Raw genomic sequence first — 27155 nt, 5'->3', positions numbered from 1 at the left:
TAAAACAAATGATCCAGGAATTTAAAGTTGAACAACAAAAGCAGATATATTATGAAAATGTCAGCAAAGAAACCAAATTAACATTTCATGTAGAAAAAAAATTAAGGATATAGAAGATTCTAATAACATTATAAGAAGTTTTATATATTCGGTTTAAATGTATGTGGAATATTACAAAGAAAATTTCAACAGATTCTATAAAGTAGAAATTATACAATCTATATTCAGTTACCATATGCATAAAATTATTATTTAAAAACAGGAAGACAGTAAAAAACAATAAACAGAAAAAAACCACTATACTCTTGAAAATGAGAAGGCACACTTCTAATTACTTGGATTACAGAGGAATTAAAATTGAAATTACAAACTACTTAGAAATGAACAAATGAGCACACTGCATTTCAAGATTTGTGAGTACTGCCAGAGTGGTACAAATGGAAAGATTTATAGCTTGTAGAAAACAGAAATTGTGAAAAATAAACAAGCTAAGCTTTTGACTCAAGAGTTAGATAAAGAACAGGAAAAATAAGCCCAAAGACATAGAAATAAATGGGCCAAGTATGGTGACTCATGCTAGTAGTCCCAGAACTTTGGGAGGCCAAGGCAGGAGGATCACCTGAGATCAGGAGTTCAAGATCAGTCTGACCAACATGGTGAAAACGTGTCTCTACTAAAAATAGAAAAATTAGCCAGGTGTGGTGGTGGGCACCTGTAATCCCAGCTACTTGGGAGGCTGAGGCAGGAGAATCGCTTGAACCCAGGAGGTAGAGGTTGCAGTGAGCCAAGACCACATCATTGCACTCCAGCCTGGTGACAAGAGTGAAATTCCATCTCAGAAAAACAAAACAAAACAAAAATAGTAGAAGCAAATGAAATAAAAACTCCCCAAATGGGCTTCAATTACTGTTTCTTTGGCAAGACCAGTAAACTAGATGAATGCTTAGTGAATCAGATTAAGAAAAAAAAAACATACTTAATATAAAGATCAAGAAATACAGAAAAAGCCAAATATTACTATGTACAACTTTAAATAAAATTAAGATAAAGTGTTTGATCTGTAATGCACAAATTAACAAAATTGGCTCAGTGAGGAGTAAAGCTCCCTGGACCATCACCTAAAAATAAATGGAAAAATAAAGCTATACTTAAAAGCAAACCAAAACCAAAACAAAACACCAGATCCAAGTAGTTTTGCCAACTGGAGCTACCAAAACTAAAAACAGGTATTTCCCATGTTATATAATGATCATAGTCCATAAAACAGATTGAATATTTTTTAATTCATAAGAGTTTTTTTTTATTACCGTGCTTCTCAAATCAGATAAAGATAGGACCAAAAAAAGAGAGACTAATCTCATGAACAGAATACAAGATTTCTAAATCTAGAAGTGTATTTTAAAAATAGTACATCATGCCCAAGTTGAGTTTTTCCCAGAAGAATGGTAGTTGGATAGTGAAAGTGTATTAATATAATTCATTGCATTATCTGAAGAGAAAATATATAGTAGGCACCCCAAAAAGCAGTTGATAAGATGTGGCACACATTCCTGGTTTTAAAAATGATCTTAGTAAATAAGTCATAGAAGAAAGCATCTTATATTTTAAAAGGGGTTTCTAGGCTAAATTTATAACAAGCATGATGTTTAATCATGAAATACTTGAAACATTCCCATTAAACTTAGGAACAATGCAAGGGTACCTTTACTTCTAACACTTAGCATTAAAGTAGATATCCCATTCAGTTCAGTAATGGGGAAAAAGGCAAGAGAACATAAATACATATTGGAAAGTAGTGTATTTTTGCAGATGCACATGTCCATTTACCTAGGTAAATCCAAGGAAAATGTCAGAAAAACTTGAGAGCTACTAAGATTTTGGAAGGGTGACCGTATCTTCATGAAGAAAAGTATACAACTGAATTTAAGTTCTCATTTAAAGATCTGAATACATGGAGAAACACATTGTTTCTTAACAGATAAACTCAGTGCTGTAACATACAGTTATTACAAAACATTTATAAATTTAAGACTGTTGGATTCAACATAGCAGCAGGTTTCTGTATAAAATTTGGCAAACTAATTCATCCGGAAGAGGAAAAATAGGCAGAATAACATTTTTTTTAGCAGGTATTAAAACGTATCATAAAACTTTAGTAATTGATTCAGTGTGGTATTGCCATAGAAATAGACCAGTAAATTGATGGAAGAAAGAGATGGTTTAGAAACAGCCATTTATATGTGAGAGTTCAGTACATGATAAGAGTGACATTTCAAGTGAGTGGGGGAAGTGATAGACAATTTATTAAAGAGTGTTCAATAGTTAATCATTTAGGGGAAAATAAAAATCACACCCATATATAAAAAATAATCTCTAGGTGGATTAGGGAGCTTATCATAAAAATAAAATTTAAAGCACTGGAATAATAATCTCAATAGATGTAGAATAAGTATGTGACAGAATTAAAGATTTCTTCATGATTAAAAAACTCTCGAAAAATTAGGAGTAGAAAGGAATGTCCTTAATTTTATAAATGACATCTACAAAAAAAAACCTACACTGTACTTAACGGTGAAAAATGAAATGATTTTCACCTAAGATTGGAAATAAGCCAAGGGTGTTTACTCTCTCACTTCAATTCTCACATTATTGTCTATTTAGAAAATCCCAAGGCATCTATCCAAAAGTTACTAGAACTCAGAAATCATTTTAGTAAGTTTTCAAAATACAAGGTCTGTAGACTAACAATACGTAAAAATCAAAATTAAAAAACAGCATTATTTACCACACACTGCAGTTCCATTTAGCACCACAAAGAGAAATATTTAATATATAGTTAACAAAACATTCATTATCTGTGTATTTAAAACTACAAAAGACCAATGAAAGACAGCATATACTTAAATAAATGATAAGTCTTCCATGGTTTGGAAGACTCAATAGTGTGTAGATGTCAGTTCTCCCCAAATAGATAGATTCAAATTGTCCTAATCAAAATCCAAGTAGGATCGTGATTTTCGTAGATGTTATGTTTAAAATTGATATAGAAAGACAAAGAAACTAAAATAATCAAAACAATTTTGGAAAAAACTTTTGAAAATAGAATGTTAGGAAATGCATACTATTTGATTTTAAGAGCTGTTATCAAACTACAGTGATTAGGACAGTATGGTACTGGTGGGAAAATGGACACAAAGATTAACAGAGCAGAGGGGAGATTTCAGAAGTAGATCAAACTGGCCAACTGATTATTGGCAAAGGTGCAAACACAGTTCAATGGAGAAAGAATAGTCTTTTCAGCAGATTGTTCTTGAGTGATTGGCCATCGATACACAAAACACTGAATCTCAGTTCATACCTTGCACCTTCTACAAAGTTATAATCAAAATGGATTGTAGACCTAAATGTAAAAATCCCAAAACTATAAAACGTTCATGGAAAAAAAAAGAAGAAAGATTTGCATTCTAGGGTTAGGCCAAGATTTCTTAGTTATGATATCAAAAACATAAGCTATAACAGAAAAAAAAATTGGACTTTATCAAAATTAAAAGTTTCTCTGCAACATACCTAAGAGAAAGCAACAGACTGGAAGAAATATTTGCACATTGCATATCTGACAAAGAATTTATATTGAAAAAATGTAAAGAACTTTCAAAGTTCAATATTAAACAAAAAATAACCCAATTTTTAAAATGGACAAATGATTGGAACACTTTACTCAAGAAGACGTGGGGCTGGCAAATAGGCACATAAAAAGATGCTTAATATTAGCGGTTAGTGAAATGCAAATTGAAACCACAATGAGGTACCACTATACACCTTTTAGAATTTTTTGTTTTTGAGATGGAGTCTCGCTCTGTCACCCAGGCTGCAGTACAGTGGCGCGATCTCAGTGTACTGCAACCTCTGCCTCCTGGGTTCAAGTGATTCTTCTGCCTCAGCCTCCCAAATAGCTGAGACTACAGACGCACACCACCATGCCCAGTTAAATTTTGTATTTTCAGTAGAAATGAGGTTTCACCATACTGGCCAGGCTGGTCTTGAACTCCTGACCTCGTGATCCGCCCATCTCGGTCTCCCCACGTGCTGGGATTATAGGCGTGAGACACTGCATCTGGCCCTTTTAGAATTTTTTAAATATTCTTTTTAAAACCAGATAATACAGAGCAGCTGGAACTCTCAAACCCTGGAACTCTAAAGCCCTCTGCTAGATGAGAGAGATGCCTCCAAGTTCTTATCTATAGCTACTGGCTTCAGTCATTTGTATGTGGTGTTCTATTTCTAATGTGTAGGCCAGCTTATAAAGTTAAACACACATTTACCATACGATCCAATAATCCCTCTCCTAGATAGTTAGCCAAGAGAGATGAAAACTTATTTCACCCAGAAACCTTTATGTGAATGTTCATGATGGTTTTATTCTTAATAGCCACAAATCAAAAAACAGAACAACCCATTTGTTGTTCTGCTGGTGAATGGACCAACAAACTGGCACTTCCATGTAATGGAATGATAATTAGCAATGGAAAGGGGCCGACTATGAGACATACAACAGTGTGGATGACCTCATCTGCCTTATGCTAGGAGGAAAAAAGTCAGATAAAAGGCTATATACCTTATGATTCCATTTATATGAGGAATCCCTTAACAGATCGGTCATTGCCACAGGCTGGGTGCAGGAGGAAGGGCAGAAATAATATTGGAGGGTTATAAAACTGTTCTGTATCTTGTTTGAGGGGGTGCTTACGTGACTGTATGAATTTGTTAAAACCCATGGAGTGAGTACACAAAGAGAATTTTGCTGTTTATAAATTTAAAAATTACCGTGAAAAAATGTAGACTATCTTGATAATTGCTCAGTAGGATAGGAAGACATGAAAACTCTGACACTGTGAAGGAAGACTCACAGATCTGATTACTACAAAATATTACACTTTTGTAGGATAAAAGTCACCCTAAACAAATGAAAAACTTAAGCCACAGGTTTGTGAATATATATATTCAGCAAATATTACAGACACAGGACTAACATTCATAATAAAAAGGGTACCTACAAATCAATATGAAAAAAGGTAAATATTATAAAAGACAAGTGGGCAAAGTACGTGAAGTACAGGGTAAGTATAGGGAGTTCACAGAAACCAGAGGGTCAAGAGATCGAAGAGATTCACAACCTCACTATCAGTCAGTGAGCTGTGAATTAAAGCAATGATACAGTATCGTTTTCAACCATCAGATAGGCAAAGCTTTCAAAGATTGTTAAAACCCAATACCAGTAAGGGTGTGAGGCAGCAGTCCCGTAGAGTTTTTGGGAGTGTATACATTTGTACAACTTTTTGAAAGATAGTTGGGTAGTAGCTATCAGAAACCCAAATGGGCATGCTTTTTGACTCAGCAATTTCACTTCTAGGTATGAATACTATAAAATACTCACATAGGTGCACAAATACATATATAAAATATTTTTTATTAGAACATTGTAGTAGTCAAGTTAAACATCTGTCTGCAGAGGAATGGTTACATAAATGAAGTGCGTCTGTAGGGTGGGTGGCTGTGACAGTGCGGATGATACATGAGTACTGATATAGTACTCTTGTCAGTTTATAGAGAAATGCATTATTAAGTGAAAAAAGCAAATAAAAAAACATGCACATGCATATTCGTCCTTAAAAATTAAAAATTACAAAATTACACACACACACACACACACACACACACGGTCTGGCTAAATACACATCAAAGCTCAGACAGTGGTTCTTGAAGCGGGTGGGGGATCATGAAGGAAAGGTACACTCTTAACTCTACACAATTTTACTCTGGAACATTTAAGATGCAAATGTGTTTTGTTGTATTTTACTTAACAAATATCTTAGTATTTTACTAAGTTTTTAAATTATTGAAGAAGTATAGTTCAAATATATTTATGCATTTTAAGTTAAGTAATCCCAAGTAGAAAACAAAAAGATATGTAATTCTCAAATCATGAATGAGGAGAAAGAATACATTTGATTAGTAAGAAAAAATAAGAAACAGGAAGCATTAAAAATAGAAATCATAAAATAAAATGACAGAACAAACACATGTCAGTTCTCACATATGTGTCATCTGTAATGTATAACTTTTGTCATGACAGATGTGAATGGGTTAAAAATATCTTTCAAAACACAAAAGGCTCAGATTAAGTGAAAAAAATACAATTTAGTCATGAGCTGTTTACAAAAGGAGACAGAGCAAAATGAAATTGATAGAGAAGGTAGAAAAGTAATGAAATGGGCAAGAATATCAGAGGCAAATACAACAAAAAGAACCCATCTGTGCATACTAATATTAAAATCACAAGAAATAGAATTTGGGATGAGAATTTCAAACAGAACAAATATAATTATTTTTATATGAATAACTGATATGATGTATTATGAAGGCAATAGAGTCAGGAACATAAATGCTTCCAAATAGGGAACTGGTGAATTATATTATGCTACCTATTAATTTACAGTGAACCTCTACACAGCCGGGAAATTGCTAATGTAGAAAAATATACAATAACCTGAAAATGTTATAAACTAGAGAGCAAAACAGGATTAGACACTGTAAGTACTATATGATCTCAATTTCATTTTAACATTTTAAAAAGAGAAGAAGGACCAGAAGGCTCAGAGTATCAGGGTGCCATGTGGGTGCCATGTGGAAGGAGGACAGATGTAGTGAAGCAGTCCTAAAACAACACTCAGTCACGTGAGGACACAGTAATCGGTATTCAGCCTGGTGGCTGGACAGCTTGAAGCTGGTCTGTCTCTTCCCTTTGTTTTCCAGCCTTCTAACATCCTACATCTCTTGGCTCTGTAACAGGACTTCCGGCCGGGCGCGGTGGCTCAAGCCTGTAATCCCAGCACTTTGGGAGGCCGAGGCGGGTGGATCACGAGGTCAAGAGATCGAGACCAACCTGGTCAACATGGTGAAACCCCGTCTCTACTAAAAATACAAAAAATTAGCTGGGCATGGCGGCACGTGCCTGTAATCCCAGCTACTCAGGAGGCTGAGGCAGGAGAATTGCCTGAACCCAGGAGGCGGAGGTTGCGGTGAGCCGAGATCGCGCCATGGCACTCCAGCCTGGGTAACAAGAGCGAAACTCCGTCTCAAAAAAAAACAAAAAAACAAACAGGACTTCCTGGTAATAACTGGTAATCCCTTTTCCTGAGTTGAGTGTCTACCGTTGTGAGCTATCACTCTTCCTGTAAGATTTACGTGATTTCCGTATTTGGTTCAATTATTGATGTTGCGGGATAGCCCATGAGAGGTGTCAAGACATTAGGAGGGCATAGATTGTGCTGGAACCAGTTAGGTGATCAGGGGAAGGTTCTGTATGTCACAGGGTGGCCAAATCCAATGAAAACAAGATGACTGTGGCTTCCCCTGGGGACAAATATCTGCACTGATCCTGGAGCTCCTGTTGGAAGGCTTTCTGTCTTCCCTAATAACATCTTCAGAGCGTCTCATGGGGATTGGGCTGCTGTGGTGCTGAGAAGGGAATAAATTAGGAGAAAATTGAGAAAATGTTGCTTTGGAAGAAGGGCTCTTGATTTATGTAAGCCATACTCAACATGTTCTCCCTGCAGCTAAGTTTGAGGTAGTACATTGCCTCTTCTATGATGCTGGGTGCCATCATGAGGCCAGAAAATGTCCTTAGGTTTTGTGAGCCACATTAATCTCTGTCCTTCTCTGAATTACCTTGCAACACTGGAATTTAAAACATGTCCTAGACTTATACCAGTAGGGACAGGGGAATTTAAGTTACTGACAAGAGAGGTTGAGGAAGAGATTGGACACTGATAATAACCTTTCAGGGGAAATAACTGGGGGAAGACTAGTGCCAAAACTATAGTAGGAATCTACTACTCTGGGACACAGATGCAGGGTTAATTGGAATAAAACGTTACTATTTAGTAAAGGGAGGAAACTGACTATTTCAGTAGAGATTTCTGTGTGACAGAAAGGATATACAGACTGGAAATCTCTGGCTTTTAACTGTCTGTGACTTAGGGCAAACCCCGTAGAGTGGCAGTCCTTGAAGCTAAGCCTGCACCAGAAGCACATGTAGGGCTTGATAAAATCCTGATTGTTTGCCTCCCTGCCAATCTCTCACCCCCACATTTCTGACCTGGTAGGTCTGGGGTGGGACCTTAGAATTAGCCCTTTTCTTTCTTTCTTTCTTTCCTTCCTTCCTTCCTTCCTTCCTCCCTCCCTCCCTCCCTCCCTCCCTCCCTCCCTCCCTCCCTCCCTCCCTCCCTCCCTCCCTCCCTCTCTCTCTCTCTCTCTCTTTCTTTCTCTTTTCTTCTTGAGATGGAGTCTTGCTCTGTCATGTAGGCTGGAGGGCAGTGGCATCATCTTGACTCACTGCAATCTCTGCCATCAAGGTTCAAGCGATTCTTTTGCCTCAGCATCCTGAATAGCTGGGATTACAGGCACCCACCACCACGCCTGGCTAATATTTGTATTTTTAGTAGAGACAGGGTTTCACCATGTTACCCAGGCTGGTCTCAAACTCCTGACCCCAGGTGATCCCCTCACCTCAGCCTCCCATAGTGCTGGGATTACAGGCATGAGCCACTGTACCTGGCCAGAATTAGCATTTTTGACATGTTCCCAGATTGATGCTGTTATTGCTGGTCTGGAGACCATACTTGAGAACCACCTGCTTAGAATCCCTATGGGCAGGTAAATAAAAAAAGTTAGTGAATAAAGGATCTCAAAAAATCCTCACTGTATTGAAGAGCTTCCCCAATCAAGGGTTGTTAGACAATTGTTATATTTAAATGGGAGTGGCTGGCTGCTCAGGCAGTGACCTCAGAGGTGCTGTTCGTCTTTCAATATGTTGGGTCTGGTCCTTCATCTTACAGATTCAGTAGAGCCACAGATTCAGGAATGGGGTAAGGGAAGTAATATATAATCTAGACTTTTAATAAAATTTGTTCAAGCCCTTTCCAGCATCCTGGGAAAATTCCAGTGACTCCTTAGGATGTGTGTGACCTTCTAGGAACTCATTTCTCAGCATTACCTTGGGTTCTGAGTCCCTATCTCACTGACCTCTCACTTCCTCTGCCTTTTCCCTTCTTTGTATTGCACATGTCCAGAATGTAGAATTTGTCCCTTTCCTTATTCCCCCAATGCCACTCACACGGGAGGTGGCAGACAGCACTGTTTTGCCTGTCCGATAGTCCCCTCTTCCTGGCCATAGGACCCCAGTCTGCTTTGGGGAGTTGCCCCTCCCCAGGGGAAATGGATGCAGGGGGCTGGTAAGATGTCCTGCCAACTCTAGGGCAAGGAGCTGGGAAGTTGTCTTCATAGACTCTCAAGTCTAGAGTGGGCAGCTGCCCGCTGACCTCGAGAGTGGCAGACTAGCTGGGTCACCAGCACCACATGTCTGATCCTTGCTCTTCAATAGTTTCTTTAATTCTTTGATTTGCTCCATATTTTTCAATAAATCCTGCTGTTTTGAAGTTAGCTCCAGTAGTCTTGCTAATGAAGAAAAAGAAAAAACCACAGACTAGTGGTTTGGGATCTAGAAGGGGTTTGTATTTCAGCAGTGCAGATAACTTCAAAGGGAATATTAGTCTCATTGATTGTATTTAAAAAGTCTTTGGCCCCTCTGCCATAGGACTGTGTTTCTTTTCACCTTCTCTCATGGGCCTCAGTCACCTCACATGTGGTCCCTCCTCCGTTTCCCCTCTATTCCCACCTACTCATTTCCCCAACTTTCCTCTGCTCGTGGATGTCTCCTGTGGAGCAGTGTGACTCTCTCTCTGTACTGTCTCTTTTCCTGCCATGCCGTGGGGTGTCACCCTCCATGTCCAAAGCAGTCTAGCTGGGTCTTCTTCTCAAGGAAGACAATTCTCTCTTGAAGAATAACCAAGAGCAACAGCAAGCCTGCTATGCAAAAAGTACATCTCACTCTGCAACAAATCAGTGCCTACCATGTACCAGGTCTTACGAAGTGCCACATCATCTGATGCAGCAGGTCACTGTATCTTGTGAATGCTAAATAAACCAACAAAATGCTGATTTATAAACCATGACAACAACTTATTTATTTATTAAAAGTCAGGGTCTCACTCTGTTGCCAAGGCTGGAGTGCAGTGGTGCCATCATAGCTCACTGCAATCTCAAACTGGGCTCAAGGGATCTTCCCATCTCAGCCTCCCAGAGTGCTGAGATTACAGGCATAAGCCATCTCACCTGGGCTCAACAGTTTATTAATTTTAGTGTAATTAACCAACAAAAGGATTGAATAGGGGTTGTCAAACTGTGGTCTGCAGCCTGTTTTTGTATAGCCCATGAACTAAGAACATTTTTAAAGCAGTTTTAGTGGGTTGCAAAACAAAAAGAAGAATCTACAACAGAAACCGACATGGCTTGAAAACCCAAAATAATTCCTTACAGAAAACATTGGCTAACCTCTGGGTCAGAATACTTTTGTAACAAGGTGCCTGAGGTTGGGATGGATACCCAGACCTTAGGAAATTGATCAATATTGGGCTGTTTTATTTGGGGATTGTCTACTTAGGCCAGAAAACCCTTTATGCCTGTCATTATAGGACTTGGCTAATTCTATGGTTGATAAGGAAAGAGGGAAGGATGTTGTGTGATTTCAGGGTCCAACTTGGAGGTATGAGGAAGCCAAAGAGGTTCTGGGGTGGGGAGAGCTGCTCTCACCCTGTGGAGGGCCTGGAAGTTGGGGCCCACTGGACTCTGTGGTCTTCGTCAGAGGCAGTGGTAGTACAGGAGGCTGAGGTTGTGGATTTCCAGGATTGCATGTGGAAGAGGCAGTCCTGGCAGTGGTGGGGTAGCCCTGGATGCCCCTTAGTTCAGCAGGAGGGGAGGTATGGAGTGAACAAACAGTTGTGGAGATTGACCTGGATTGGGGAACATTGGAAGCTGGCTCTTCCAACTTGTTATAGCAGATGAGCCATGGAGTTAACTGGCTCTCAGACCAATGGATCCCACCCTCATCTCCTTTAGCTCCTGATATCCCCAGCTTCTCTACCTAGGATTGTATCACTCTCACCCCTTTCTTACAGATCCTCACTTTTTGCTTTCTTTTCTTGCTATGTAGCACTCTCTAGGTCTGATATTATTTAACCCACCCCTTATTTCTCATTTGTCTCCTTCACCAAAATGCTAGCCCTATGAAAGCAGGGATCTCAGAGGCTGTTTTGTGGACTGCTTTAACTACACTGCTTTGAAAAGTGTCTGGCACACAGCAAGGGCTTAATAAATATTTGTTGATTGAATTGAATGAATCCTATTTCCTTCAGAATATTCATGGGGAAAGAACCCCTGGAAAGTCTTAATTCCTACTAATTTGGTCAGGAAGGGGCTTAAAATTCCTCCAAATTGAAGATTAATGAAACTGTGATCATATTTTCTATCCTTAACTAATAAAGACTGGCCTGTGGGTGATATTAGTATCAGTTTGCCAGTGTATTTCTCCTTAGCAAAATGCTTACATCAGATGCTAACTTACTGACGGAAGTTTACTTACTGAATCTGGAATCAGAATAAATGAAGTGGCAGGCATAAGCATAGTAGCTGGTGTTAGGAAGCTATGGGCTAGCCTCATGACCATGCACGTGGGATGGGAATACATCTTTCAAGGGGATCAAGAAACTTGTGGAGTGTCCGGGGGCCCTTCTCTCTCTCATATAATAATAACCAGCCACACTCATATTGCCTATTCTGTGCCAGGCACTGTTTGTTGAAGTTGTTCTGTGTAATGTGTTGAATGAGTTTATGAGTAATAGTGAATATTTTGAGTGTTGACCACGTACAGGTACTATTCTGAGAACTTTTCACGTTATCTCATTTACTCCTCATGAGAATCCGACACAGTAGGTTCTGATTGTCCTCTCCATTTTGCACTGGGGCATCAGAGGCATTGCCAGGTTGAGTAAGTAGTTCAAGGTCACAGAAATTAGGAGGTGATGGAGCTGGGATTTGAGCTCTGGCAGCCACCAGGCCCCTGGTGCTAGAGACCTACCAACTACTGTTGCCCACTGGTCTTTTCTTTCTAAACTCTGCGTGTATTCCAGCCCTTATAGCACAGAGCTCTACCAGTAAGTAACACATTCCTCCAACTTAAAAAAAAAATCAAGCACATCCCAGTTCCATAGGCACGTCAAATCCTCCTTGATTTGACGTGTCCGACTCCCAGGTCTCATCAGGAATAGTCTCTGATTCTCTAAATCATAACTGTCCCTTGTAAAAGTGGCTATCACTTTAATTCTAAGACCAGGCTCATATTTTAAGTGTATCAAGAGAGGCTTTTTATTGTCACTATCTGTTGAAACCTTCAATAAATCTGAGAATATTCTGAGAATCATCACATAACTTTTGTGTTTTGTAAGTTTGGAATGTTGCCGGTTGGATTTTCTTAGTGTGGCACATGATTGAAGGGAGCATGTTAACCTTTAACTCAAAGTGTTGTGGCACAAATTTAGTGTTTAGACCTGAGCTGGTTAACGTGGGAGAAATGACCTTATATATGAGCTTACTCTCTCGTTGTGGAGGTAAGACAGTCTTACACAGGATGCAACTTGATAACCAATAAAACCGCTTTTGATTAGTGTCAAAATAGACCAGATATTGAGTACAATAAGTTTGGATAAGGAAGATATCTTGGGATATTTGTGGCCTAATTTTAGGATAAGCATATCATTGTTAGGTTTGTTTATATTCAGTCCCCCACCGGAGATAATGCCTTTTGGAAGGTTTCTTAGATTGCAACAGTCTTGTTTAAAAAAAATAAAAGCTCCTAGAGGGAGCTCACTAGAGGGAATGTGGTTCCCTCTAGTGGTGGTAAAGAAGTTGTGAATTTTCTTAAGTGTATTTCTTTTTTTTTCATATTTATTCATTGCATCCTGATACACAGTAGTCCCTGTATTAGAGATGCAGAAATAAAAGATACAGTTTTATTTATAAAACTCTTACAAAGTTAGAATAGAAAAGGCAAATAATTGTGATACTGTATGTGAAAATAGTAAAAAGCCACCTAGCCCAGATCTGGAGGGATGGGGTTAGACAAGGAAAGACTTCTTGAAGAATTAGATATTATCTGAGTTTTTATAAAAGGAGCACCTATTATTTTTTACTCTATACAATATTAGTATTGTATATTTGATTTTTATTGTGGAAAATTTGGGAGTTTTTAAAAAGTCCATTATTTCTTCACCAAAAGATAACCACTTACAACATTTGGCTATATCTGCTCCAAGCCCCTTTTTATGCATAACTTATTATTTATTTTTTGAGCTGGAGTCTCGCTCCATCACCCAGGATGGAGTGCAGTGGCACAATCTTGGCTCATTGCAACCTCTGTCTCTTAGGTTCAAGCAATTCTCCAGCCTCAGCCTCCCAAGTAGCTGGGACTATAGGCACGTGACACTGCATCTGGTTAATTTCTTTTCTTTTTTTTTTTTTTTTTTGCATTTTTAGTAGAGTCAGGGGTTTCATCATGTTGGCCAGGCTGGTCTTGAACTTCTGATCTGCCCACCTCGGCCTCCCAAAGTGCTGGGATTACAGTTGTGAGCCACTGCGCCCAGCTGCATAATTTATTTTTTAACAGAATTTATGCCATGATATTTTGTAATCTGCTTTAAGCAAGTTAACATAGTTTGAAAATTTTCTTATATTACTACATTCACTAGTGCAACATTATTTTTCTCAAAATAGTATTCACCATTTTCCCACTGTTGTTTTTTTTCAGATGAACTTTAGAATAATTTTGTGTATTTTAAAAATTCTGTTGATATTTATTTATTTGAGACAGAGTCTTGCTCTCTTGCCTAGGGTGGAGTGAAGTGGTGTGATCTTGGCTCACTACAACCTCTGCCTCCATGCCAAGCTAATTTTTGTATTTTTAATAGAGATGGGGTTTCACCATGTTGGCCAGGCTGGTTTCGAACTCCTGACCTCAGGTGATCTGCCCCCCTTGGCCTCTCAAAGTGCTGGGATTACAGGCATGAGTCACCGTGCCCAGCCTAAAATTCTATTGATATTTAGGTTGGGAGAAATATAGAAATTTATTTGGGGAGAGTTTATATTTTTATAATAGATTAAATCTTTCTGTCTAGACATATAGTAAGTCTTCATTTGAACCTTCTTTTTGTTCTCCCAATCAAATGTTATAGTTTTTGTCATTGGGTACAACACTTTAATTTAAAGATTTATTTCTAAGTGTTTTATTTTATCTATTTATTTATTGAGACAGAGTTTTGCTCTTGTTGCCCAGGCAGGAGTGCAAAGACATGATTTCAGCTCACTGCAACCTCCGCCTCCCTGGTTCAAGTGATTCTCCTGCCTCAGCCTCCTGAGTAGTTGGGATTACAGGCGCCCATCACCACCCCCGGCTAATTTTTTGTATTTTTAGTAGAGATGGGGTTTCACCATGTTGGCCAGGCTGGTCTTGAACTCCTGACCTCAGGTGGTGAACCCACCTCGGTCTCCCAAAGTGCTGGGATTACAGGCATGAGCCACCATGCCCGGCCTATATTTTTATTGAATTGGCTATTGGATCTTCCTCGACTATTGTTTTTTAAAGTAATTATTATGGATATACACATAGTAACACAACTGATTTTTAAATCTTTTGAGACCTTACCGATGGCAGAATTTTAATCTTGTTTTTTTTTTTTTTTTAATTTTTTATTGGATTATAGGTTTTGGGGTACATGAGCAGAGCATGCAAGACAGTTGTGTAGGTACACACATGGCAGTGTGCTTTGCTTTTCTTCTCCCCTTCACCCACATTTGGCATTTCTCCCCAGGCTATCCCTCCCCACCTCCCCCTCCCACTGGCCCTCCCCTTTTCCCCCCAATAGACCCCAGTGTTTAGTACTCCCCTTTCTGTGTCCATGTGTTCTCATTTTTCATCACCCGCCTATGAGTGAGAATATGCGGTGTTTCATTTTCTGTTCTTGTGTCAGTTTGCTGAGGATGATGTTTTCCAGATTCATCCATGTCCCTACAAACGACACGAACTCATCATTTCTGATTGCTGCATAATATTCCATGGTGTATATGTGCCACATTTTTCCAATCCAGTCTATTATCAATGGGCATTTGGGTTGATTCCAGGTCTTTGCTATTGTAAACAGTGCTGCAATGAACATTCGTGTACATGTGTCCTTATAGTAGAACGATTTATAGTCCTTTGGATATATACCCAGTAATGGGATTGCTGGGTCAAATGGAATTTCTATTTCTAAGGCCTTGAGGAATCGCCACACCGTCTTCCACAATGGTTGAACTAATTTACACTCCCACCAACAGTGTAAAAGTGTTCCTATTTCTCCACATCCTCTCCAGCATCTGTTGTCTCCAGATTTTTTAATGATCGCCATTCTAACTGGCGTGAGATGGTATCTCAATGTGGTTTTGATTTGCATCTCTCTGATGACCAGTGACGATGAGCATTTTTTCATATGATTGTTGGCCTCATATATGTCTTCTTTCGTAAAGTATCTGTTCATATCCTTTGCCCACTTTTGAATGGGCTTGTTTGTTTTTTTCCTGTAAATCTGCTTGAGTTGTTTGTAAATTCTGGATATCAGCCCTTTGTCAGATGGGTAGACTGCGAAAATTTTTTCCCATTCTGTTGGTTGCCGATCCACTCTAGTGACTGTTTCTTTTGCCGTGCAGAAGCTGTGGAGTTTCATTAGGTCCCATTTGTCTATTTTGGCTTTTGTTGCCAATGCTCTTGGTGTTTTGTTCATGAAGTCCTTGCCTACTCCTATGTCCTGGATAGTTTTGCCTAGATTTCCTTCTAGGGTTTTTATGGTGCCAGGTCTTATGTTTAAGTCTTTAATCCATCTGGAGTTGATTTTAGTGTAAGGTGTCAGGAAGGGGTCCAGTTTCTGCTTTCTGCACATGGCTAGCCAGTTTTCCCAACACCATTTGTTAAACATGGAATCCTTGCCCCATTGCTTGTTTTTGTCAGGTTTATCAAAGATTGTATAGTTGTATGTATGTTGTGTTGCCTCCGGTGCCTCTGTTTTGTTCCATTGGTCTATATCTCTGTTTTGGTACCAGTACCATGCTGTTTTGATTACTGTAGCCTTGTAGTATAGTTTGAAATCCGGTAGTGTGATGCCCCCCGCTGTGTTCTTTTTGCTTAGAATTGACTTGGCTATGCGGGCTCTCTTTTGGTTCCATATGAAGTTCATGGTGGTTTTTTCCAGTTCTGTGAAGAAAGTCAATGGTAGCTTGATGGGGATAGCGTTGATTCTGTAAATTACTTTGGGCAGTATAGCCATTTTCACGATATTAATTCTTCCTAACCATGAACATGGAATGTTTCTCCATCTGTTTTAATCTTGTTTTTAGGATTTGTTTTGTTTTGTTTTTCATGTAGATAATCACAACACCTAAAAATAATTGCCATGAGTTCTTTTATTTTTTTCTTATCTTAATGCATTGGGAGGAATTTCCATAACTACATTAAATAATATAGGAATCTTTATTTTGGTTTTTACTGTATTCTGGTTTTACCTTCAAGTTTAGGAGTGTCTGATTTTTTGACATAGATATTTTTCACATCATGCCTAATTTACTAAGTTCTCTTTCTTTTTAATTTGGAATCAGTCCTAAATTTATCAAATGTCTTTTGGCATTTATATTAGTTTCCTAGGCCTGCCTAAGAAAATCACCACAAACGTGGTGGCTTCAAACAACAGAATTTACTCCCTCACAGTTCTGATGGCCAGAAGGTCTTGGCAGGGTTTACATCTTCTGGAGACTGAGGGGGAATCCATTCCACAACCCCCTTTTGGCCTCTGATGACTGTCAGCAGTCCTTGACATTCTTTGACTTATAGTGCTGCCTTCATCTTCACATCTTCTCCTGTCTGTGTCTTCTCTTCTTGGGACACTAGTCATTGGATTTAGAGCCCACCTGGCAAATTCACAGTGATCTCCTCTTGAGAGTCTTAATTACATCTACAAAGTCGCTTTTTCTCTGTAAGGTCATGTACACAGATTCCTGGTGGACATATTTGTGTGTGTGTGTGGGGGGCCACAATACAACTACTACAGCATCTATTAAGAAAGGTGTCTTTTCTGCTAGACAGGAGGTTTAACCAACTAAGATCTGCTGCTGCTCAAGAAAGGTATTTTATGGCTGCACATGGGAGCTCAGACCTGTAATCCCAGCACTTTGGGAGGCCGAGGTGGGAAGATCACTTGAGGCCGGGAGTTCAAGACCAGCCTGGCCAACATAGCGAAACCCCATCTCTACTAAAAATACAAAAAAATTAGCTAGGTGTGGTGGCACACACCTGTAATCTCAGCTACTCGGAGCCTGGGAGGCAGAGGTTGCAGTGACCCAAGATCGCACCACTGCACTCCAGCCTGGGTGACAGACAGAGTGAGACTCTGTCTCAAGCAAAATGAAACAAAACAAACAAAAAACCCAAAAGGTATCTTTTAATTTGTTCTATAGATAAATCTCTCCTTTCTCCTTCTCTCCTCTCTTTCTCTTTCTTCCAGAAAAAAAAATCCCTTTCTCTCACCCCATTCTTTCTAATACTGTTTTTCAGATCTCAGCTTAAAGATTACTATTTGAAAAGCTGTTTTTGATTCAGTAGACTTGGCTAAATACTCCTCCTATGGATAGTATGTGCTTTTTTGTAGCCCCTGAATTTCTATTATCAGATTATATCTTCTTGTAAATGTGTTTTATTCTTGGCCACTTTTTTGATCCTATAAGTTGGAGTCATGGATTCTTGCTCCCTATTTTATTCCCAGAGATTGATGCATCAACCATCATATAAAAAGATTAATAATGGCTGGGTGCAGTGGCTCATGCCTGTAATCCCAGCACTTTGGGAGGCCAAGGTGGGCGGATCACGAGGTCAGGAGATGAGACTATCCTGGCCAACTTGGTGAAACCCCGTCTCTACTAAAAACACAAAAATTAGCTGGGCGTGGTGGTGTGTGCCTGTAATCCCAGCTACTTGGGAGGCTGAGGCAGGAGAATTGCTTGAACTAGAAAGTCAGAGGTTACAGTGAGCTGAGATTGTGCCACTGTACTCTAGTCTAGCGACAGAGTGAGACTCCATCTCAAAAAAAAGAAAGAAAGAAAGAAAGAAAGAAAAAGATTAATACATACTTTGGTGTAAAATGAACTTAATATGATGCATTAAATTAATAGACTGTCTTCTGTTGAACTGTTCTATTCTTGTAACAAATTGCATGTAGTCATACTGTGTTATTCTTTTACTATAATGTTTGAATTTGCATATTAGACATTTTATTAGATTTTTTACATCTATATTCAAAAGTGAGTTTGGTCTGTTGCTATTAATTATTTTGGTTTGGGGAGCAGAGATGAGCTAAATAAATAAAAAGAATGATCTGTCTTCTGGAAGTGTTTAGTAGCATGGGAGGGAGGTATGTGATACTTGAGTGCCTAACTGAGCTTCGTTTATAGCCATCTAGGTCCACTAGCCTTTCAAGTCTTGTTAAACTTCTCCCAACTTTTCATCATTACTGGCTTTTGTACTTCTGTCTTTTGACTTTTTCTATTGCTTTATTGAAAAAAAGTAACTTGTTTGTTGTATTTCGATTTTCAGAAATTTGTTAGCAGTTGTATATTGAAATCTCTTATAATTAAAAAATGTATTCCATAGTTCCAGTGATGTCTTCTTTCTCATCACTAATGGTGTCTTTGTTGTTTAATCCTTTTCAAGTTTTAATTTTCTGCATATTTTTTTCATTAGATTTTTACAAATTAGGTAATTTAAAAAACTTATTGAGGTATATGTGACATGTCATAACATTTATCCATTTCACGTTAACAATACAATAATTTTTAGTAATGCTACCCTGTGGTTCAGCCATCACCATAAATCAGTTTTAGAATGTTTTCATGCCCCCCTAGAAAGATCCCTCATGTCCATTGAAAGTTAATTCCCATTCTCTAGGCAACCAGTAATCTAATCGCTCGCTCTATGTTTGCCTTTTCTGGACATTTCATATAAGTGAAATGATAAAATATGTGATCCGTTGCATCTGGGTTATTTTGCTGAACATAATATTTTTATGAGTTATCCATGGCAAGCATGTGTCAAAAGTTTGTTTCTTTTCATTCCTGAGTAGAATTTCATTATATGACTATACTGCATGTTGTCTGTCCATTCACCAGTTGAACCAACCAGTTAGGTTGTTTCCAGTTTTTTTCTATTATAAACAATGCTGCTGTGAACATTTGTGTGCATGTGTTTGTTTGGACACGTTTTTATTTATCTTGGGTATGACATAGGAGTAGAATTGCTGGGTTATTTATTAGATTTATGGCTCACTTTATAAGAAACCATCAAACTATTTTCCAAAGAAAAGAAAAAGACTTTTCCACATTCTAAAGAAAAGACTTTAGCTCCATACTTTTATTCAAGGATGGACTAATTATTTGCAGTTCTATTTTTATTTTTTTGAGGACCCTCCCTACTATTTTCATAATGGCATATTAATTTACGTCCTCACCAACAGTGACAGTGGTTGTCTTTTTTCCACATCCTTGCCAATGCTTATTATGTTCTGTCTTTGATAATAGCCATTCTAACAAGTGCAAAGTGGTATTTCACTGTGGTTTTTATTTGCATTTTCCTGATGATTAGTAATGTTGAGCACTTATTTTTTCATATGCTTATTAGCCCTTTGTGTGCCTTCTTTTGAGAAATGTCTCTTCAGGTCCTTTGCCCATTTTCTAATTGGGTTGTTTTCTTGCTGTTATTTGAATTTCTTACGTATTTTGGATGTTCATCCCTTATCAGATAATAAGCTAATATTTTTTCTCTTTCCATACATTGTCTCTTTACTCTGCTAATTGTTTCCTTTGCTGTGCAGAAGCTTTTGAATTTGATATAATGTCATCTATCTATTTTTGCTTTTGTTGCCTGTGATTCTGGGGCCATATTTTAAAATTCATTTCCCAGACCAATGTCAAGAAGCTCTTCCCTTATGTTTTCTTCTACTAGTTTTATGGTTTCAGGTCTTAATTTTAAGTCTTAATCCATTTTGAGTTGATTTTTTTAATATATAGTATTAGATAAGGGTCTAATTTCATTTTTCTACATATTGGTATCCAGTTTTCCCAACACTACTCTATTGCAAATACTGTCTTTTCCCTGTTATGTGTTGTTGGCATCTTTGTTGAAAGTCAATTGACTGTAAATGCATAGACTTAACTTCTGTGATCTCTATTCTGTTTCACTTGTCTACATGTGTGTATTTATGCCAGTACTCTGCTGTTTTGATTACTCTAGCTTCGTAGTGGATTTTGAGATCAGATAGTGTGATGCATCCATTTTGTTCTTTTTTGCTCAGGATTGCTTTGTCTATTTGGGATCTTTTGTGGTTCTGTGTAAATTTTGAGATTTTCTTTCTGTTTCTGTGAAAAATGTTATGGGAATTTTGCTAGAAATCACCTTGAATCTGTAAACTGCTTTTCAGATTTTTGATTTAAAAACATTTTTAATTTTTGCTTTTATTATTTTAATTGACACATAATTGTATGTACTTATGGGGTAGAGAATGATTATTTTGATACATGAATACAATGCATAATTATCAAATCAGGGTAATTAGCATATCCATTGCCTTAAACATTTATCATTTCTTTGTGTTGGGAACATTCAAAATCTGCTCTTTTAGCTATTGAAGTGTATACAATAAATCGTTGTTAAGTATAGTCACCCTATAGTGCTATAGAACACTAGATCTTATTTCTCCTATCTAGCTGTGGTCTTGTATCTGTTAACCAAATTCTTCCTATCTCCTCCTCCCTATCCTCCTCCACCTCCAGTAGCCACTCTTCTACTCTATCCTACGCTACTTCTATAAGATCAAATTTTTAGTTTGCACATTTGAGTGAAAACGTGGTATTTATCTTTCAGTGCCTGGTGTATTTCACTAAACATAACACCCTCCAAACTCATCCACATTGTTGTGAATGACAGAATTCTTATATGGCTACATAGTATTCCATTCTGAGTATGTACCACATTTTTAAACAGCCACTCATCTATTGATGGACACTTAGGTTGATTCCGTATCTTGGCTATTGCAAATAGTGCTGCAGTAAACGTAGGAGTGCAGATGTTTCTTTGACATGCTGATTTCCTTTCCTTTGGATATATAACAAGTAGTAAATTGCTGGATGATGTGGTAGTTCTATTTTTAGTTTTTGAGAAACTTCCATGCTGTCTTCTGAAATGACTATGCTAATTCATGTTCCAACTCAAGAGTGTATTAAGAGTACTCACCAGCATGTTAATTTTTGTCTTTTTGATAATAGCCATTCTAACTGAAATATCTCCTTGTAGTTTTGATTTGCATTTCCCTGATGATTAGTGATGTTGAGCAATTTTTCATATACCTGTTGGCCATTCACATGTCTTTTTTTGAGCTCATTTGCCTATTTAAAAGTAATAATAATATTATTGCTGTTGAATTGTTTGAGTTCTTTGTATATTTTAGTTACTAATCCCTTGTGGAACTAATAGTTTGCACATATTTTCTACCATTCTACAGTTTGTCTCTTCCCTCTGTTAATTGTTTTCTTTGTTCATTTGTTTCTTTTGCTGTGCAGCAGCTTTCTCATTTGATATAATTGTTAGTCTACTTTTGCTTTTGTTGCTGGTGACTTTGAGGTCTTCACCATGAAATCTTTGCCCAGATCAATGTCCTGAAGTGTACCCCCTGTTTTCTTCTTGTAGTTTCATAGTACGTAGACTTACATTTAAGTGTTTTAGCCATATTGTTTTTTTTTTTTAAATACGGTGAGAGATAGGGTCTACTTTTATTTTTCTGCATATACTCAGTTTTCCCAGGACCATTTATTGAGGAGACTGTCCCTTTCTTAGTGAGTGTTCTTGGCACCTTTATTGAAAATCAGTTGCCTGTAAATATGTGGATTAATTATCTGGGTTCTCAATTTTGTTCGATTGGTCTATGTATTTGTTTTTATGCTAGTATCATGCTATTTTGGTTATGATAGCTTCATATTGTATTTTGAAGTTCAGTAATGTGATACCTCCAGCTTTGTTTTTTTTTTCTTTTTTTTGCTCAGGATTGCTTTAGCTGTTCAGGATCTTTTTTGTTCCGTACAAATTTTAGAGTTATTTTAAACTGTGAAGAATGTCACAGTATTCTTGTCATGGTATTTTGATAGAGATTGCATTGAATCTGTAGATTGCTTTGAGTAGTATGGATACTTTCACAATGTTAATTCTCCCAATACGTGAACTTGGGTATCTTTCCATTTTGTATGGGTGTCTTCTTCAACTTCTTTCATCAATGTTTATACTTTTCACTATATAGACCTTTCATCTTCTTGGTTAAATCTATTCCTAAATTTTTTTGTGTACATATTGTAAATGGGTGGGTTGTTTTCTTGATGTCTTTTTCAGATAGTTCATTGTTCACTGTATAAATGCTACTGATTTTTGTATGTTGATTTTGTATGTTGATTTTTGTATCTTTATTGAATCTGTTTATTAGTAATGATAGTTTAAGACATCAGTTTTTGGTGATGTCTTTAGAGTTTTCTATATATAGGATTATGTTGTCTATAAACAGATATCTTAACTTCTTCCTTTCTGATTTAATAACTTTTATTGCTTTCTCTTGCCTAATTGCTCTAACTAGGTTTTCCTGTAATTTTCTTTTCATATAGTGTCCTTAACTGACTACTTTCAGGCTTGTAAAATGAGTTTGGAATTAGTCCTTCCTTTTAAAGTTTTTAGAAAGTTTGAAAGGGATTGGCATTAATTCTCTTTTAAATATTTGGTAGAATTCACCAGGTAAGTTGTCAGGTCCTGGGTTTTTCTTGGATGACAGACTTTTTATAATCGTTTAAATCTCCTTTCTCATGATTAATCTGTGCATATTTTCTGCTTATTTGTGATTTAGTCTTGGTAGATATTTCCAGTATCTAATTTGTTGGTGTGTATTTGTTCATAGTAGTCCCTTACGATTATTTGTATTTCTCTAGTATCAGCTGTAACTACTCTTTCTTATTTATTTGAGTCTTCTCTCTTTTTTACTCAGCCTAGCTAAGGGTATTTCAATTTTGCTTATCTTTAAAAAACCCAACCATTACTTTCATTGATCTTTTCTATTGTTTTTCTAGTCTGTATTTCATTTATTTCTGCTTTTAAAAAATATTTCTGCTGTTAACTTTTGGCTTAGTTTTTTCTTCATTTTCTAGTTCCTTGAGGTGTAATGTTTGGTTGTTTATTTGAGATCTTTCTTTTTGATATGGGTGTTTATTGGTATAAACTGCCTCTTAGAACTGCATTTGCTGCATGTCATAAGTGCTGGTGTGTTATCTTTCTATATTTGTCTCAAGATTTTTTTCTTAAAATTTCTTCTTCCTAAGCAACAAAAACAATATAAAAAAATTTTTAAAATAGAGACAAGATTCCATTATGTTGCCCAGGCTAGTCTTGAACTCCTGGCCTTGGTCTCTCAAGATCTGGAATTACAGGCATGAGCCACCTTACCTGGCCTGTCTAAAGATTTTTAAAGTTGTCTTTTAAAATTTCTCTTTGATCCATGGATTTTTTAGGAATCATTTGTTTAATTTTTACGTATTTGTAAATTTTTGAAGGCCTTTCCATTGTTTTCTAGTTTCATATTGTTGTCATCTGAAATATACTTAATATAATTTACATCTTAAATTTTTAAATACTTGTTTTGTGTCCTAACATATGATCTATCCTTGAGAATGTTCCATTGCACTTGAAAATAATGTATATTCTGCTGCCCTTGGCTGGAATGTTCTGTACATGTCAAGTTTATTTGGTCTAAGGTATACTTTAAGTCCAGTTTTTCCTTACTGATTTTTCATCTGTTTGTTCATTGTTGAAAATGGGGTATTGAAGTTCCCTACTAGTAATATGTCATATTCTATCTCCCTCTTCAGATATATTAACATTTGATGTCTTTATTTAGGTGCTCCAATGTTGGGTGCATATATATTTATAATCATTATATCTTCTTGATTAATCGACCCCTTTATCATTATATAGTGACCTTCTTTGTTTCACTATATAGTTTCAACTTAAAGTCTATTTTATCTGATATGAGGATAGTTACCTCTGTTCTCTTTTGGTTTCTATCTTCATGGATTATCTTTCTCAGTCTTTTCACTTTCAATCTATGTGTGTCTTTAAAAATGAAGTGAGGCCAGGTGTGGTGACTCATGCTGTAATCCCAGCACTTTGGGAGGCCAAGGAGGGGAGATCATCTGAGGTCAGGGGTTTGAGACCAGTCTATCCAACATGGTGAAAGCCTGTCTCTACTAACAAAACAAACACAAAATTAGCTGGGCATGGTGGTATGCACCTCTAATCCCAGCTGCTTGGGAGGCTGAGGCAGGAGAATTGCTTGAACCAGGGAGGTGGAGGTTGCAGTGAGCTGAGATTGCACCACTACACTCCAGCCTGGGTGACAGAGCGAGACTCCACCCCCCACCCCCCCAAAAATAGAAATGAGTCTGGTAGGCCCCATATATTTGAGTCTTGGTTTTTTTAATCCATTAAGCCACTCTTTTGTTGGGATAATTTGATCTGTTTACATTCAAGGTAATTATTGATAGGTAATCAATAATTATTGATTTAATAACTGATTATTGATCATAATTATTTTGCTCATTGTTTTCTGCTAGTTTTGTAGTTCTTTTTTTTCCCTTCTTCCTCTCTTGCTGTTTTTCTTTGTGATTGGATGATTTTCAGTAGTAGTGTGCTTTGAAATCTTAACTTTTATCTCTCGTGTGGCTACTGTATGCTTTTGCTTTGTAACTAGCATGAGGCTTACATAAAACCAGTTCAGGCACCAGGCTGGCCTGCTCAAAAACTCCACCATCATGCCTGCCTATGGATTAATGATAGATGGTTTGCCCAGAATCTCTGGACAGGCTTACTGGTGAAAATAGTTGTCAGTGCTAGAATATACGTCTAATTACTCAAATGCACAGAAACCAATGCTTGACCACAAGGATCACAAACAATCAGGGAAGTATAACACTACCAAAGGAACAAATTAAGGCATCAGTAACCAGGTTTAAAGAAATGGAGGTCTCATGAACTGACTGACAAATAATTCAAAATAATCAAAGAAGCTTAGCAAGCTATAAGAGAACACGTACAGACAACTAAATAAAACCAGGAAAACAATACACAAATACAATTAGAAGTTCAACAGTGAGATAAAAACCATAAAAAAGAACCAAACAGAAAATCTGGAGCTAAAAAAATATACTGGCTAAACTGAAAAATTCTGTAAAGAGCTCAGTCAGACAGAAGAAAGAATCACTAAGCTCAAAGAGAGATCATTTGAAATTACTTGGTGAGAACAAAAACAATAAAACAAAAATGATGAAACAGGGTGAAAAAAGCCTACGGGAATTACGAGACTTTTTCAAGTGAACCAATGTTGACATTATGGGAATTTAATGCAGAGAGAAAGAGAAAGGATTAGATAACACATTTAAATAACTAATGACGAAAAAGCTTTTCCAAATCTGTAAAGGGAAATGACCATCCATATCCTGAATGCCAAAGACCCTAAACAGATTAAATATCAAATTATCTTTGCTGAGACACATTGTAATCAAACTCTTAAAAGTTAAAGAGAAAAAGTTAAGTTTAAAGCAGAAAGAAAATAGCAATTTGTCTCATACAAGGGGACCCCCACAAGACTATCAACAGATTTCTCAACAGAAACTTTGCAGGCCACAAGAGAGTAGGATGATATATTCAGACTACTGAAAGAAAAAATGCTGCCATACCCAGCAACTGTTCTTTCAGAAATGATAGAGAGATTAGAACATTCGCAGATTTTTTTTTTTTTAAGCTGTGGTTCATCACCACTAGATCTGCTTTAAACAAAAATGCTGGCCTGTAATTCCAGCACTTTGGGAGACTGAGGCCAGGAGTTCAAGACCAGCCTGTGCAACATAGAAAGATTCCATTTCTATTATTTTTAATGCTAAAGGTAGTTCTTTAAGCTGAAAGAAAAGCATATGAATTAGTAATATGAAAACATATGAAAGTATAAAACTCATTAGTAAAAGTAAGTACTCAGTCAAATCCAGAATATTCTGATAGAATCATGGCAGTATATAAAACACTTAGATCTCTAATATGAAGGATAAAAGGGAAAACTCTAAAATAATACTTACAAAAGTTTGTTAAGGGTTACACAATCTAAAAAGATATAAATGGTGACTTCAACAACAAAATGTATGTGTGGTGTTAAAGTGTGTAGCTTTTTACATAATTGAAATTAAGTGAGCAGCTTAAAATAGGCTCTTGTAACTATAAGATGTTTTATAAACCTCAATGCTTCATTAAAATCTGCTTTTATTTATTCTTTCAATTGACTTTTTAAAAAAGTTGATAGACTGTCTTCTAGAGCAGTTTTAGGTTTACAGAAAAAATCAGTAGATAATACAGAGAATTCCTACATAACTCTTCTCTCCCAGCACACAGTTTTCTATTATTAATATCTTTCACTGGTAAGGTACATTTGTTACAGTTGATGAAATAATATTGATACAATTATTCGTTGAAGCCCACAATTTACATTAAGTTCACTCTGTGTTGTACAGTTCTAAGGTTTTTGAAGTAGTGTCATGTATCTACCATTACATTATCATACAGAATAGTTTCACCACTCCAAAAAATCCCCTGTACTTACCTATTCATAGGTAATTCCCCCTGAATTACCTATTCATCTTTGCTTCCCTGGCGCCAATCTCCTAGCAAACACTGTTTTTTATTGTAAGTGTCTCTTATAGTTTGCCTTTTCCAGAATGTTCTGATTGGAATCATCTAGAATGTGCTTTTTTTAGACTGCTTCCTTTGCTTACCAATATGCATTTAAAGTTATTGCATGTCTTTTAATGATTTGATAGCTTATTTTCTTTTATAACTGAGTAATAATATATGGACATATAACAGTTTGTTTATCCATCCACTTATTTAAAGGAATCTTGGTTGCTTCCAGTTTTTGGAAAGTATGAATAAAGCTGCTATAAATGTTCATTTACAGGTTTTTGTGTGCACATAAGTTTTCAACTCAATTGGATAAATACCTAGG

At 37.1% G+C, this 27155-nt stretch overlaps 1 long non-coding RNA gene across 2 annotated transcripts in view; it reads left to right on the top strand.

Annotated features, from left to right (window-relative positions):
- LOC144578448 (uncharacterized) overlaps positions 1–27155 on the top strand; it is a 182853-nt gene that overhangs the window by 11125 nt on the left and 144573 nt on the right. The gene's annotated exons all lie outside the window — the stretch shown is intronic.

Source organism: Callithrix jacchus, chromosome 11 (genome assembly GCF_049354715.1).
Source record: "Callithrix jacchus isolate 240 chromosome 11, calJac240_pri, whole genome shotgun sequence".
NCBI classification, from domain to species: Eukaryota; Metazoa; Chordata; class Mammalia; order Primates; family Cebidae; genus Callithrix; species Callithrix jacchus.
The sequence above is the reverse complement of the archived record's forward strand: the minus strand, read 5'-3'. Positions and strand labels throughout refer to the sequence as shown.